The 12,197-nt window shown below is 47.5% G+C and overlaps 1 pseudogene; it reads right to left on the minus strand.

Annotated features, from left to right (window-relative positions):
• The window catches only part of LOC137346118 (zinc-binding protein A33-like), a 114,046-nt pseudogene that overhangs the window by 74,073 nt on the left and 27,776 nt on the right, over positions 1 to 12,197 (minus strand).

A 12,197-nucleotide genomic window follows, 5' to 3' on the forward strand; every position in this document is an offset into this window, starting at 1 on the left:
TCTGCGAGGTCTCAGGTAGTTTCCAGTAATAAAGATGGAGTTGACTGAAACGTCACTGTCTGCGAGGTCTCAGGTAGTTTCCAGTAATAAAGATGGAGTTGACTGAAACGTCACTGTCTGCGAGGTCTCAGGTAGTTTCCAGTAATAAAGACGGAGTTGACTGAAACGTCACTGTCTGCGAGGTCTCAGGTAGTTTCCAGTAATAAAGATGGAGTTGACTGAAACGTCACTGTCTGCGAGGTCTCAGGTAGTTTCCAGTAATAAAGATGGAGTTGACTGAAACGTCACTGTTTGCGATGTCTCAGGTAGTTTCCAGTAATAAAGATGGAGTTGACTGAAACGTCACTGTCTGCGAGGTCTCAGGTAGTTTCCAGTAATAAAGATGGAGTTGACTGAAACGTCACTGTTTGCAATGTCTCCGGCAGCTTCCAGTAATAAAGATGGAGTTGACTGAAACGTCACTGTCTGCGATGTCTCAGGTAGTTTCCAGTAATAAAGATGGAGTTGACTGAAACGTCACTGTCTGCGATGTCTCCGGCAGCTTCCAGTAATAAAGATGGAGTTGACTGAAACGTCACTGTCTGCGAGGTCTCAGGCAGCTTCCAGTAATAAAGATGGAGTTGACTGAAACGTCACTGTCTGCGAGGTCTCAGGTAGTTTCCAGTAATAAAGATGGAGTTGACTGAAACGTCACTGTTTGCAATGTCTCCGGCAGCTTCCAGTAATAAAGATGGAGTTGACTGAAACGTCACTGTCTGCGATGTCTCAGGTAGTTTCCAGTAATAAAGATGGAGTTGACTGAAACGTCACTGTTTGCAATGTCTCAGGTAGTTTCCAGTAATAAAGATGGAGTTGACTGAAACGTCACTGTTTGCAATGTCTCCGGCAGCTTCCAGTAATAAAGATGGAGTTGACTGAAACGTCACTGTCTGCGATGTCTCAGGTAGTTTCCAGTAATAAAGATGGAGTTGACTGAAACGTCACTGTCTGCGATGTCTCCGGCAGCTTCCAGTAATAAAGATGGAGTTGACTGAAACGTCACTGTCTGCGAGGTCTCAGGCAGCTTCCAGTAATAAAGATGGAGTTGACTGAAACGTCACTGTCTGCGAGGTCTCAGGTAGTTTCCAGTAATAAAGATGGAGTTGACTGAAACGTCACTGTCTGCGAGGTCTCAGGTAGTTTCCAGTAATAAAGATGGAGTTGACTGAAACGTCACTGTCTGCGAGGTCTCAGGTAGTTTCCAGTAATAAAGACGGAGTTGACTGAAACGTCACTGTCTGCGAGGTCTCAGGTAGTTTCCAGTAATAAAGATGGAGTTGACTGAAACGTCACTGTCTGCGAGGTCTCAGGTAGTTTCCAGTAATAAAGATGGAGTTGACTGAAACGTCACTGTTTGCGATGTCTCAGGTAGTTTCCAGTAATAAAGATGGAGTTGACTGAAACGTCACTGTCTGCGAGGTCTCAGGTAGTTTCCAGTAATAAAGATGGAGTTGACTGAAACGTCACTGTCTGCGATGTCTCAGGTAGTTTCCAGTAATAAAGATGGAGTTGACTGAAACGTCACTGTTTGCAATGTCTCCGGCAGCTTCCAGTAATAAAGATGGAGTTGACTGAAACGTCACTGTCTGCGATGTCTCAGGTAGTTTCCAGTAATAAAGATGGAGTTGACTGAAACGTCACTGTCTGCGATGTCTCAGGTAGTTTCCAGTAATAAAGATGGAGTTGACTGAAACGTCACTGTCTGCGATGTCTCAGCTAGTTTCCAGTAATAAAGATGGAGTTGACTGAAACGTCACTGTCTGCGATGTCTCAGGCAGCTTCCAGTAATAAAGATGGAGTTGACTGAAACGTCACTGTCTGCGAGGTCTCAGGTAGTTTCCAGTAATAAAGATGGAGTTGACTGAAACGTCACTGTCTGCGATGTCTCCGGCAGCTTGCAGTAATAAAGATGGAGTTGACTGAAACGTCACTGTCTGCGCTGTCTCAGGTAGTTTCCAGTAATAAAGATGGAGTTGACTGAAACGTCACTGTCTGCGAGGTCTCAGGTAGTTTCCAGTAATAAAGACAGAGTTGACTGAAACGTCACTGTCTGCGAGGTCTCAGGTAGTTTCCAGTAATAAAGATGGAGTTGACTGAAACGTCACTGTCTGCGAGGTCTCAGGCAGCTTCCAGTAATAAAGATGGAGTTGACTGAAACGTCACTGTCTGCGATGTCTCAGGTAGTTTCCAGTAATAAAGATGGAGTTGACTGAAACGTCACTGTCTGCGAGGTCTCAGGTAGTTTCCAGTAATAAAGATGGAGTTGACTGAAACGTCACTGTCTGCGAGGTCTCAGGTAGTTTCCAGTAATAAAGACAGAGTTGACTGAAACGTCACTGTCTGCGATGTCTCAGGCAGCTTCCAGTAATAAAGATGGAGTTGACTGAAACGTCACTGTCTGCGAGGTCTCAGGCAGCTTCCAGTAATAAAGATGGCGCTGCTCAATATATCACAAAAATGAAAATAAATGAAACCAAAATAGCCACTTCTGGTCCCCACTCCTGCTCCCCGCAACAGGTTGTTTGATGAATTTTATTGATGATTATTTCAGGACACAAACCCGAATTTTAAACCAGTGAGCATTTTAAAAAGAGAATTCTAACATTTTGGAAGTTTGAACAGATAAATCCTGAGAGCTCGTGTTAAGCATGAATCCCGGCAGAGAGCTGCTTCTGTGTTGTAATAAGAGCCAAATCAACAACTTGATCCAGCATCACTTCAGTGAGCTTTGTGTTTAGACCTGAATTCCAGGATAGCTGCATGTGCAGGAGTGTGTGCATTACAACAGAATCCGTAGCCTCGCCCCTTCTTTCCCCTCAGCTGCTCGCTCCCCTGCTCCCTCCCACTCGCAGTCTCCCTCCCCTCCTCTCTCTATGTTGTCACTCTCTCTCTTCCACGCTTCCCCGTGCGGGGAAAAAAGGCTGCTATTGCGGGAGGAAGCGGGGACCAGAAGCGGGAGGGAGCCGAGTGAGACGAAGTGGCAAGGCCAGGAGAGACGAGCGACGAATGACATTTTTGCGCACATGTGCGAATTAGTCATGACAAGCTGGGTGCTGATGTAGGCTGCGTAAGCGCAGCACCATACCGGCAGCAAGCGTCCGTTCTGCGCATGTGCAAAACTGGGAGCACTCTGATGACGTCGGCGGGGGCGAAGGGGTCTGCGTTGTCAGGAGTCACTTTGTTAAATAAAAGATCCTTAAATATTGAGAGAGGCTCAAACCCAAATCTATTCATGCTCCTTGTTCAACATTCCATTATCTGTTTCTGTATTTTATTTTACTCAGTATCTGCTCACCTTAAACTCTTCAGTAGCTTCTTCCATTGGCAGCACCTCATGGTTTTGATTATTTTTTGAAATCTGAGAAACAACACAGATGGTCTGATTGTCAGTTTTGCAAAATAATTTCATCTCCTCCTTGTGGCCGCTGAATTCCTGCTGACTTTCATCACCTTTACCACTATTTACAAATGTCTCCACGATGTTGGAGAGGGTGCGGTTGGGTCTCAGGGTCCTGGAGGAAGATTCCTTTCTACAGCTGGGACAGGAGGTGGTGACAGCTTTCTCCCAGTACTGTGTTATACAGGATCGACAGAAGCTGTGATCACAGTCGATTAAGACAGGATCTTTATACAGATCATGGCAAACAGCACAGGAAAAAATGGCCACTTAAAGGACTCCGCCTGCTGCCTTCTGTCGGCCTGGGCGGGCCCTCCTGATTGGGCACCCTATGCACCTCAGAGGGCTGTACCCAGGCCCAATTGCGTCCAACAGCCAACATGCCCCCTGTCCCCGCTAAACGGCCCCCTTAATTCGCAGGAGCCCGACCGATTGTCCCCAGTGAGGCCCCAAAAACTCACCTCTTTTCCGTGCATACTGTCATCTTCATTCTGAAGTTGGTTTGCAGACCCAGCAGTGGTTACTGTTCACAGTGGCACTGCTGAGACTAAGAGCTGCCAGCAGACGATTGGCTGGCAGCACCATTAGGCGGGACTTCTTGCCTCAATAATGGTGGAAGTCCCGCCCAAGACCATTTAACGGACAGGGGACCGTAAATTCCAGTCTGGATTACGGGGCCGGCGGAAGCTGGATAACACCCGACTTTACAGCTGATAAAGGCTCCACTCGAACCCCCACTCCCAATCCTCCACCCTCCCCCCCCACCACCCCCGCAGAATCCAGGCCAAAGTGTTAAATCGAATGAAGAATCCCCTGCAATCGGCCCGTCAACAAGCACAATTTAAAGGATCATGGAATAGTTACTGCATCATTACTTTTGGTTACTGCTGCAGCACTTTTGGAGGTTTCCTATACGAGGATGAAGTGAGAATAATCTGCAGTACAAATTCGAGTTCAAGTACTGCAGAAACACATTCACCCTCACCTCCCCTCCTCAACCTGGATCACATTCACCCTCTCCTCCCCTCCTCCACCTGGATCACATTCTTCACTCCCTCCTTCACACCTTCAACACATTCACCCTCTCCTCCCCTCCTCCACCTGGATCACATTCACCCTCTCCTCCCCTCCTCCACCTGGATCACATTCTTCACTCCCTCCTTCACACCTTCAACACATTCACCCTCACCTCCCCTCCTCCACCTGGATCAAATTCTCCACTCCCTCCTTCACACCTTCAACACATTCACCCTCTCCTCCCCTCCTCCACCTGGATCACATTCTCCACTCCCTCCTTCACACCTTCAACACATTCACCCTCTCCTCCCCTCCTCCACAAGGATCACATTCTCCACTCCCTCCTTCACACCTTCAACACATTCACCCTCACCTCCCCTCCTCCACCAGGATCACATTCTCCACTCCCTCCTTTACACCTTCAACACATTCACCCTCTCCTCCCCTCCTCCACCAGGATCACATTCTCCAGTGTGAGCCTGTCTGTTCTCTGAAAGCAGTAGTGTTAACACTGTGAGTGATCCTGGGAGTGTGAGTCTGTCTGTTCTCTGAAAGCAGTAGTGTTAACTCTGTGAGTGATCCCGGGAGTAGGAGCCTGTTTGTTCTCTGAAAGCAGCAGTGTTAACACTGTGAGTGATCCTAATCCAGGAGTGTGAGTCTGTCTGTTCTCTGAAAGCAGTAGTGTTAACACTGTCAGTGATCCTAATCGAGGAGTGTGAGCCTGTCGGTTCCCTGAAAGCAATAGTGTTAACACTGTGAGTGATCCTAATCCAGGAGTGTGAGCCTGTCTGTTCTCTGAAAGCAGCAGTGTGAACACTGTGAGTGATCCTAATCCAGGAGTGTGAGTCTGTCTGTTCTCTGAAAGCAGTAGTGTTAACACTATCAGTGATCCTAATCGAGGAGTGTGAGCCTGTCTGTTCCCTGAAAGCAATAGTGTTAACACTGTGAGTGATCCTAATCCAGGAGTGTGACCCTGTCTGTCCTCTGAAAGCAGTAGTGTTAACACTGTGAGTAATCCCGGGAGTGTGAGCCTGTCTGTTCTCTGAAAGCAGTAGTGTTAGCACTGTGAGTGATCCTAATCCAGGAGTGTGAGCCTGTCTGTTCTCTGAAAGCTGTAGTGTTAACACTGTGAGTAATCACGGGAGTGTGAGCCTGTCTGTTCTCTGAAAGCAGTAGTGTTAACACTGTGAGTAATCACGGGAGTGTGAGCCTGTCTGTTCTCTGAAAGCAGTAGTGTTAACACTGTGAGTGATCCCGGGAGTGTGAGCCTGTCTGTTCTCTGAAAGCAGTAGTGTTAACACTGTGAGTAATCACGGGAGTGTGAGCCTGTCTGTTCTCTGAAAGCAGTAGTGTTAACACTGTGAGTAATCCTGGGAGTGTGAGCCTGTCTGTTCTCTGAAAGCAGTAGTGTTAACACTGTGAGTGATCCCGGGTGTGTGAGCCTGTCTGTTCTCTGAAAGCAGGATTGTTAACACTGTGGGTGATCCCGGGAGTGTGAGCCTGTCTGTTCTCTGAAAGCAGGAGTGTTAACACTGTGAGTGATCCCGGGAATGTGAGTCTGTCTGTTCTCTGAAAGCAGTAGTGTTAACACTGTGAGTAATCCTGGGAGTGTGAGTCTGTCTGTTCTCTGAAAGCAGTAGTGTTAACACTGTGAGTAATCCTGGGAGTGTGAGCCTGTCTGTTCTCTGAAAGCAGTAGTGTTAACACTGTGAGTGATACTGGGAGTGTGAGTCTGTCTGTTCTCTGAAAGCAGTAGTGTTAACACTGTGAGTGATCCTGGGAGTGTGAGCCTGTCTGTTCTCTGAAAGCAGTAGTGTTAACACTGTGAGTGATCCAGGGAGTGTGAGCCTGTCTGTTCTCTGAAAGCAGTAGTGTTAACACTGTGTGTAATCCTGGGAGTGTGAGTCTGTCTGTTCTCTGAAAGCAGTAGTGCTAACACTGTGAGTGATCCTAATCCAAGAGTGTGAGCCTGTCTGTTCTCTGAAAGCAGTAGTGTTAACACTGTGAGTGATCCTGGGAGTGTGAGCCTGTCTGTTCTCTGAAAGCAGTAGTGTTAACACTGTGAGTGATCCCGGGAATGTGAGCCTGTCTGTTCTCTGAAAGCAGTAGTGTTGACACTGTGAGTGATCCTGGGAGTGTGAGCCTGTCTGTTCTCTGAAAGCAGTAGTGTTAACACTGTGAGTGATCCTAATCCAGGAGTGTGAGCCTGTCTGTTCTCTGAAAGCAGTTGTGTTAACACTGTGAGTAATCCTGGGAGTGTGAGCCTGTCTGTTCTCTGAAAGCAGTAGTGTTAACACTGTGAGTGATCCCGGGAGTGTGAGCCTGTCTGTTCTCTGAAAGCAGGATTGTTAACACGGTGGGTGATCCCGGGAGTGTGAGCCTGTCTGTTCTCTGAAAGCAGGAGTGTTAACACTGTGAGTGATCCCGGGAATGTGAGTCTGTCTGTTCTCTGAAAGCAGTAGTGTTAACACTGTGAGTAATCCTGGGAGTGTGAGTCTGTCTGTTCTCTGAAAGCAGTAGTGTTAACACTGTGAGTAATCCTGGGAGTGTGAGCCTGTCTGTTCTCTGAAAGCAGTAGTGTTAACACTGTGAGTGATCCCGGGAGTGTGAGTCTGTCTGTTCTCTGAAAGCAGTAGTGTTAACACTGTGAGTGATCCTGGGAGTGTGAGCCTGTCTGTTCTCTGAAAGCAGTAGTGTTAACACTGTGAGTGATCCAGGGAGTGTGAGCCTGTCTGTTCTCTGAAAGCAGTAGTGTTAACACTGTGTGTAATCCTGGGAGTGTGAGTCTGTCTGTTCTCTGAAAGCAGTAGTGCTAACACTGTGAGTGATCCTAATCCAAGAGTGTGAGCCTGTCTGTTCTCTGAAAGCAGTAGTGTTAACACTGTGAGTGATCCTGGGAGTGTGAGCCTGTCTGTTCTCTGAAAGCAGTAGTGTTAACACTGTGAGTGATCCCGGGAGTGTGAGCCTGTCTGTTCTCTGAAAGCAGTAGTGTTAACACTGTGAGTGATCCCGGAAGTGTGAGCCTGTCTGTTCTCTGAAAGCAGTTGTGTTAACACTGTGAAAAATCCTGTGACTGTGAGCCTGTCTGTTCTCTGAAAGCAGTAGTGTTAACACTGTGAGTGATCCCGGGAATGTGAGCCTGTCTGTTCTCTGAAAGCAGTAGTGTTAACACTGTGAGTGATCCCGGGAGTGTGAGCCTGTCTGTTCTCTGAAAGCAGTAGTGTTAACACTGTGAGTGATCCAGGAAGTGTGAGCCTGTCTGTTCTCTGAAAGCAGTAGTGTTAACACTGTGTGTAATCCTGGGAGTGTGAGTCTGTCTGTTCTCTGAAAGCAGTAGTGCTAACACTGTGAGTGATCCTAATCCAAAAGTGTGAGCCTGTCTGTTCTCTGAAAGCAGTAGTGTTAACACTGTGAGTGATCCTGGGAGTGTGAGCCTGTCTGTTCTCTGAAAGCAGTAGTGTTAACACTGTGTGTGATCCCGGGAATGTGAGCCTGTCTGTTCTCTGAAAGCAGTAGTGTTAACACTGTGAGTGATCCCGGGAGTGTGAGCCTGTCTGTTCTCTGAAAGCAGTAGTGTTAACACTGTGAGTGATCCAGGGAGTGTGAGCCTGTCTGTTCACTGAAAGCAGTAGTGTTAACACTGTGAGTGATCCTGGGAGTGTAAGCCTGTCTGTTCTCTGAAAGCAGTAGTGTTAACACTGTGAGTGATCCTAATCCAGGAGTGTGAGCCTGTCTGTTCTCTGAAAGCAGTTGTGTTAACACTGTGAGTAATCCTGGGAGTTTGAGCCTGTCTGTTCTCTGAAAGCAGTAGTGTTAACACTGTGAGTGATCCCGGGAGTGTGAGCCTGTCTGTTCTCTGAAAGCAGGATTGTTAACACTGTGAGTGATCCCGGGAGTGTGAGCCTGTCTGTTCTCTGAAAGCAGGAGTGTTAACACTGTGAGTGATCCCGGGAATGTGAGTCTGTCTGTTCTCTGAAAGCAGTAGTGTTAACACTGTGAGTAATCCTGGGAGTGTGAGTCTGTCTGTTCTCTGAAAGCAGTAGTGTTAACACTGTGAGTAATCCTGGGAGTGTGAGCCTGTCTGTTCTCTGAAAGCAGTAGTGTTAACACTGTGAGTGATCCTGGGAGTGTGAGCCTGTCTGTTCTCTGAAAGCAGTAATGTTAACACTGTGAGTGATCCCGGGAGTGTGAGCCTGTCTGTTCTCTGAAAGCAGTAGTGTTAACACTGTGTGTAATCCTGGGAGTGTGAGTCTGTCTGTTCTCTGAAAGCAGTAATGTTAACACTGTGAGTGATCCTAATCCAAGAGTGTGAGCCTGTCTGTTCTCTGAAAGCAGTAGTGTTAACACTGTGAGTGATCCTGGGAGTGTGAGCCTGTCTGTTCTCTGAAAGCAGTAGTGTTAACGCTGTGAGTGATCCTAATCCAGGAGTGTGTGTCTGTCTGTTCTCTGAAAGCAGTAGTGTTAACACTGTGAGTGATCCCGGGAATGTGATCCTGTCTGTTCTCTGAAAGCAGTAGTGTTAACACTGTGAGTGATCCCGGGAGTGTGAGCCTGTCTGTTCTCTGAAAGCAGTAGTGTTAACACTGTGAGTGATCCAGGGAGTGTGAGCCTGTCTGTTCTCTGAAAGCAGTAGTGTTAACACTGTGAGTGATCCCGGGAGTGTGAGCCTGTCTGTCCTCTGAAAGCAGTAGTGTTAACACTGTGAGTGATCCTAATCCAGGAGTGTGAGTCTGTCTGTTCTCTGAAAGCTGTAGTGTTAACACTGTGAGTGATCCCGGGAGTGTGAGCCTGTCTGTTCTCTGAAAGCAGTACTGTTAACACTGTGAGTGATCCCGGGAGTGTGAGCCTGTCTGTTCTCTGAAAGCAGTAGTGTTAACACTGTGAGTGATCCCGGAAGTGTGAGCCTGTCTGTTCTCTGAAAGCAGTAGTGTTAACACTGTGAGTGATCCTAATCCAAGAGTGTGAGCCTGTCTGTTCTCTGAAAGCAGTTGTGTTAACACTGTGAAAAATCCTGGGACTGTGAGCCTGTCTGTTCTCTGAAAGCAGTAGTGTTAACACTGTGAGTGATCCCGGGAATGTGAGCCTGTCTGTTCTCTGAAAGCAGTAGTGTTAACACTGTGAGTGATCCCGGGAGTGTGAGCCTGTCTGTTCTCTGAAAGCAGTAATGTTAACACTGTGAGTGATCCTAATCCAGGAGTGTGAGCCTGTCTGTTCTCTGAAAGCTGTAGTGTTAACACTGTGAAAAATCCTGGGAGTGTGAGCCTGTCTGTTCTCTGAAAGCAGTAGTGTTAACACTGTGAGTGATCCCGGGAGTGTGAGCCTGTCTGTTCTCTGAAAGCAGTAGTGTTAACACTGTGAGTGATCCCGGGAGTGTGAGCCTGTCTGTTCTCTGAAAGCAGTAGTGTTAACACTGTGAGTGATCCCGGGAGTGTGAGCCTGTCTGTTCTCTGAAAGCAGTAGTGTTAACACTGTGAGTGATCCCGTGAGTGTGAGCATGTCTGTTCTCTGAAAGCAGTAGTGTTAACACTGTGAGTGATCCTAATCCAGGAGTGTGAGCCTGTCTGTTCTCTGAAAGCAGTAGTGTTAACACTGTGAGTAATCCTGGGAGTGTGAGCCTGTCTGTTCTCTGAAAGCAGTAGTGTTAACACTGTGAGTGATCCTAATCCAGGAGTGTGAGCCTGTCTGTTCTCTGAAAGCAGTTGTGTTAACACTGTGAGTAATCCTGGGAGTGTGAGCCTGTCTGTTCTCTGAAAGCAGTAGTGTTAACACTGTGAGTAATCCTGGGACTGTGAGCCTGTCTGTTCTCTGAAAGCAGTAGTGTTAACACTGTGAGTGATCCCGGGAATGTGAGTCTGTCTGTTCTCTGAAAGCAGTAGTGTTAACACTGTGAGTAATCCTGGGAGTGTGAGTCTGTCTGTTCTCTGAAAGCAGTAGTGTTAACACTGTGAGTAATCCTGGGACTGTGAGCCTGTCTGTTCTCTGAAAGCAGTAGTGTTAACACTGTGAGTAATCCTGGGAGTGTGAGCCTGTCTGTTCTCTGAAAGCAGTAGTGTTAACACTGTGAGTGATCCAGGGAGTGTGAGCCTGTCTGTTCACTGAAAGCAGTAGTGTTAACACTGTGAGTGATCCCGGGAGTGTGAGCCTGTCTGTTCTCTGAAAGCAGTAGTGTTAACACTGTGAGTGATCCCGGGAGTGTGAGCCTGTCTGTTCTCTGAAAGCAGTAATGTTAACACTGTGAGTGATCCTGGGAGTGTGAGCCTGTCTGTTCTCTGAAAGCAGTAGTGTTAACACTGTGAGTGATCCCGGGAGTGTGAGCCTGTCTGTTCTCTGAAAGCAGTAGTGTTAACACTGTGAAAAATCCTGGGAGTGTGAGCCTGTCTGTTCTCTGAAAGCAGTAGTGTTAACACTGTGAGTGATCCCGGGAATGTGAGCCTGTCTGTTCTCTGAAAGCAGCAGTGTTAACACTGTGAGTGATCCAGGGAGTGTGAGCCTGTCTGTTCACTGAAAGCAGTAGTGTTAACACTGTGAGTGATCCCGGGAGTGTGAGCCTGTCTGTTCTCTGAAAGCAGTAGTGTTAACACTGTGAGTGATCCCGGGAGTGTGAGCCCGTCTGTTCTCTGAAAGCAGTAATGTTAACACTGTGAGTGATCCTGGGAGTGTGAGCCTGTCTGTTCTCTGAAAGCAGTAGTGTTAACACTGTGAGTGATCCCGGGAGTGTGAGCCTGTCTGTTCTCTGAAAGCAGTAGTGTTAACACTGTGAAAAATCCTGGGAGTGTGAGCCTGTCTGTTCTCTGAAAGCAGTAGTGTTAACACTGTGAGTGATCCCGGGAATGTGAGCCTGTCTGTTCTCTGAAAGCAGCAGTGTTAACACTGTGAGTGATCCCGGGAGTGTGAGCCTGTCTGTTCTCTGAAAGCAGTAGTGTTAACACTGTGAGTGATCCTAATCCAGGAGTGTGAGCCTGTCTGTTCTCTGAAAGCAGTAGTGTTAACACTGTGAGTGATCCTAATCCAAGAGTGTGAGCCTGTCTGTTCTCTGAAAGCAGTAGTGTTAACACTGTGAGTGATCCCGGGAGTGTGAGCCTGTCTGTTCTCTGAAAGCAGTAGTGTTAACATTGTGAGTGATCCTGAGAGTGTGAGCCTGTCTGTTCTCTGAAAGCAGTAGTGTTAACACTGTGAGTGATCCTGGGAGTGTGAGCCTGTCTGTTCTCTGAAAGCAGTAGTGTTAACACTGTGAGTGATCCTAATCCAGGAGTGTGAGTCTGTCTGTTCTCTGAAAGCTGTAGTGTTAACACTGTGAAAAATCCTGGGAGTGTGAGCCTGTCTGTTCTCTGAAAGCAGTAGTGTTAACACTGTGAGTGATCCCGGGAGTGTGAGCCTGTCTGTTCTCTGATAGCAGTAGTGTTAACACTGTGAGTGATCCCGGGAGTGTGAGCATGTCTGTTTTCTGAAAGCAGTAGTATTAACACTGTGAGTGATCCCGGGAGTGTGAGCCTGTCTGTTCTCTGAAAGCAGTAGTGTTAACACTGTGAGTGATCCCGGGAGTGTGAGTCTGTCTGTTCTCTGAAAGCAGTAGTGTTAACACTGTGAGTGATCCTAATCCAGGAGTGTGAGCCTGTCTGTTCTCTGAAAGCTGTAGTGTTAACACTGTGAGTGATCCTAATCCAGGAGTGTGAGCCTGTCTGTTCTCTGAAAGCTGTAGTGTTAACACTGTGAGTGATCCCGGCAGTGTGAGCCTGTCTCTTCT

The sequence above is a fragment of the Heterodontus francisci genome, chromosome 29 (genome assembly GCF_036365525.1).
Source record: "Heterodontus francisci isolate sHetFra1 chromosome 29, sHetFra1.hap1, whole genome shotgun sequence".
Lineage (NCBI taxonomy): Eukaryota > Metazoa > Chordata > Chondrichthyes > Heterodontiformes > Heterodontidae > Heterodontus > Heterodontus francisci.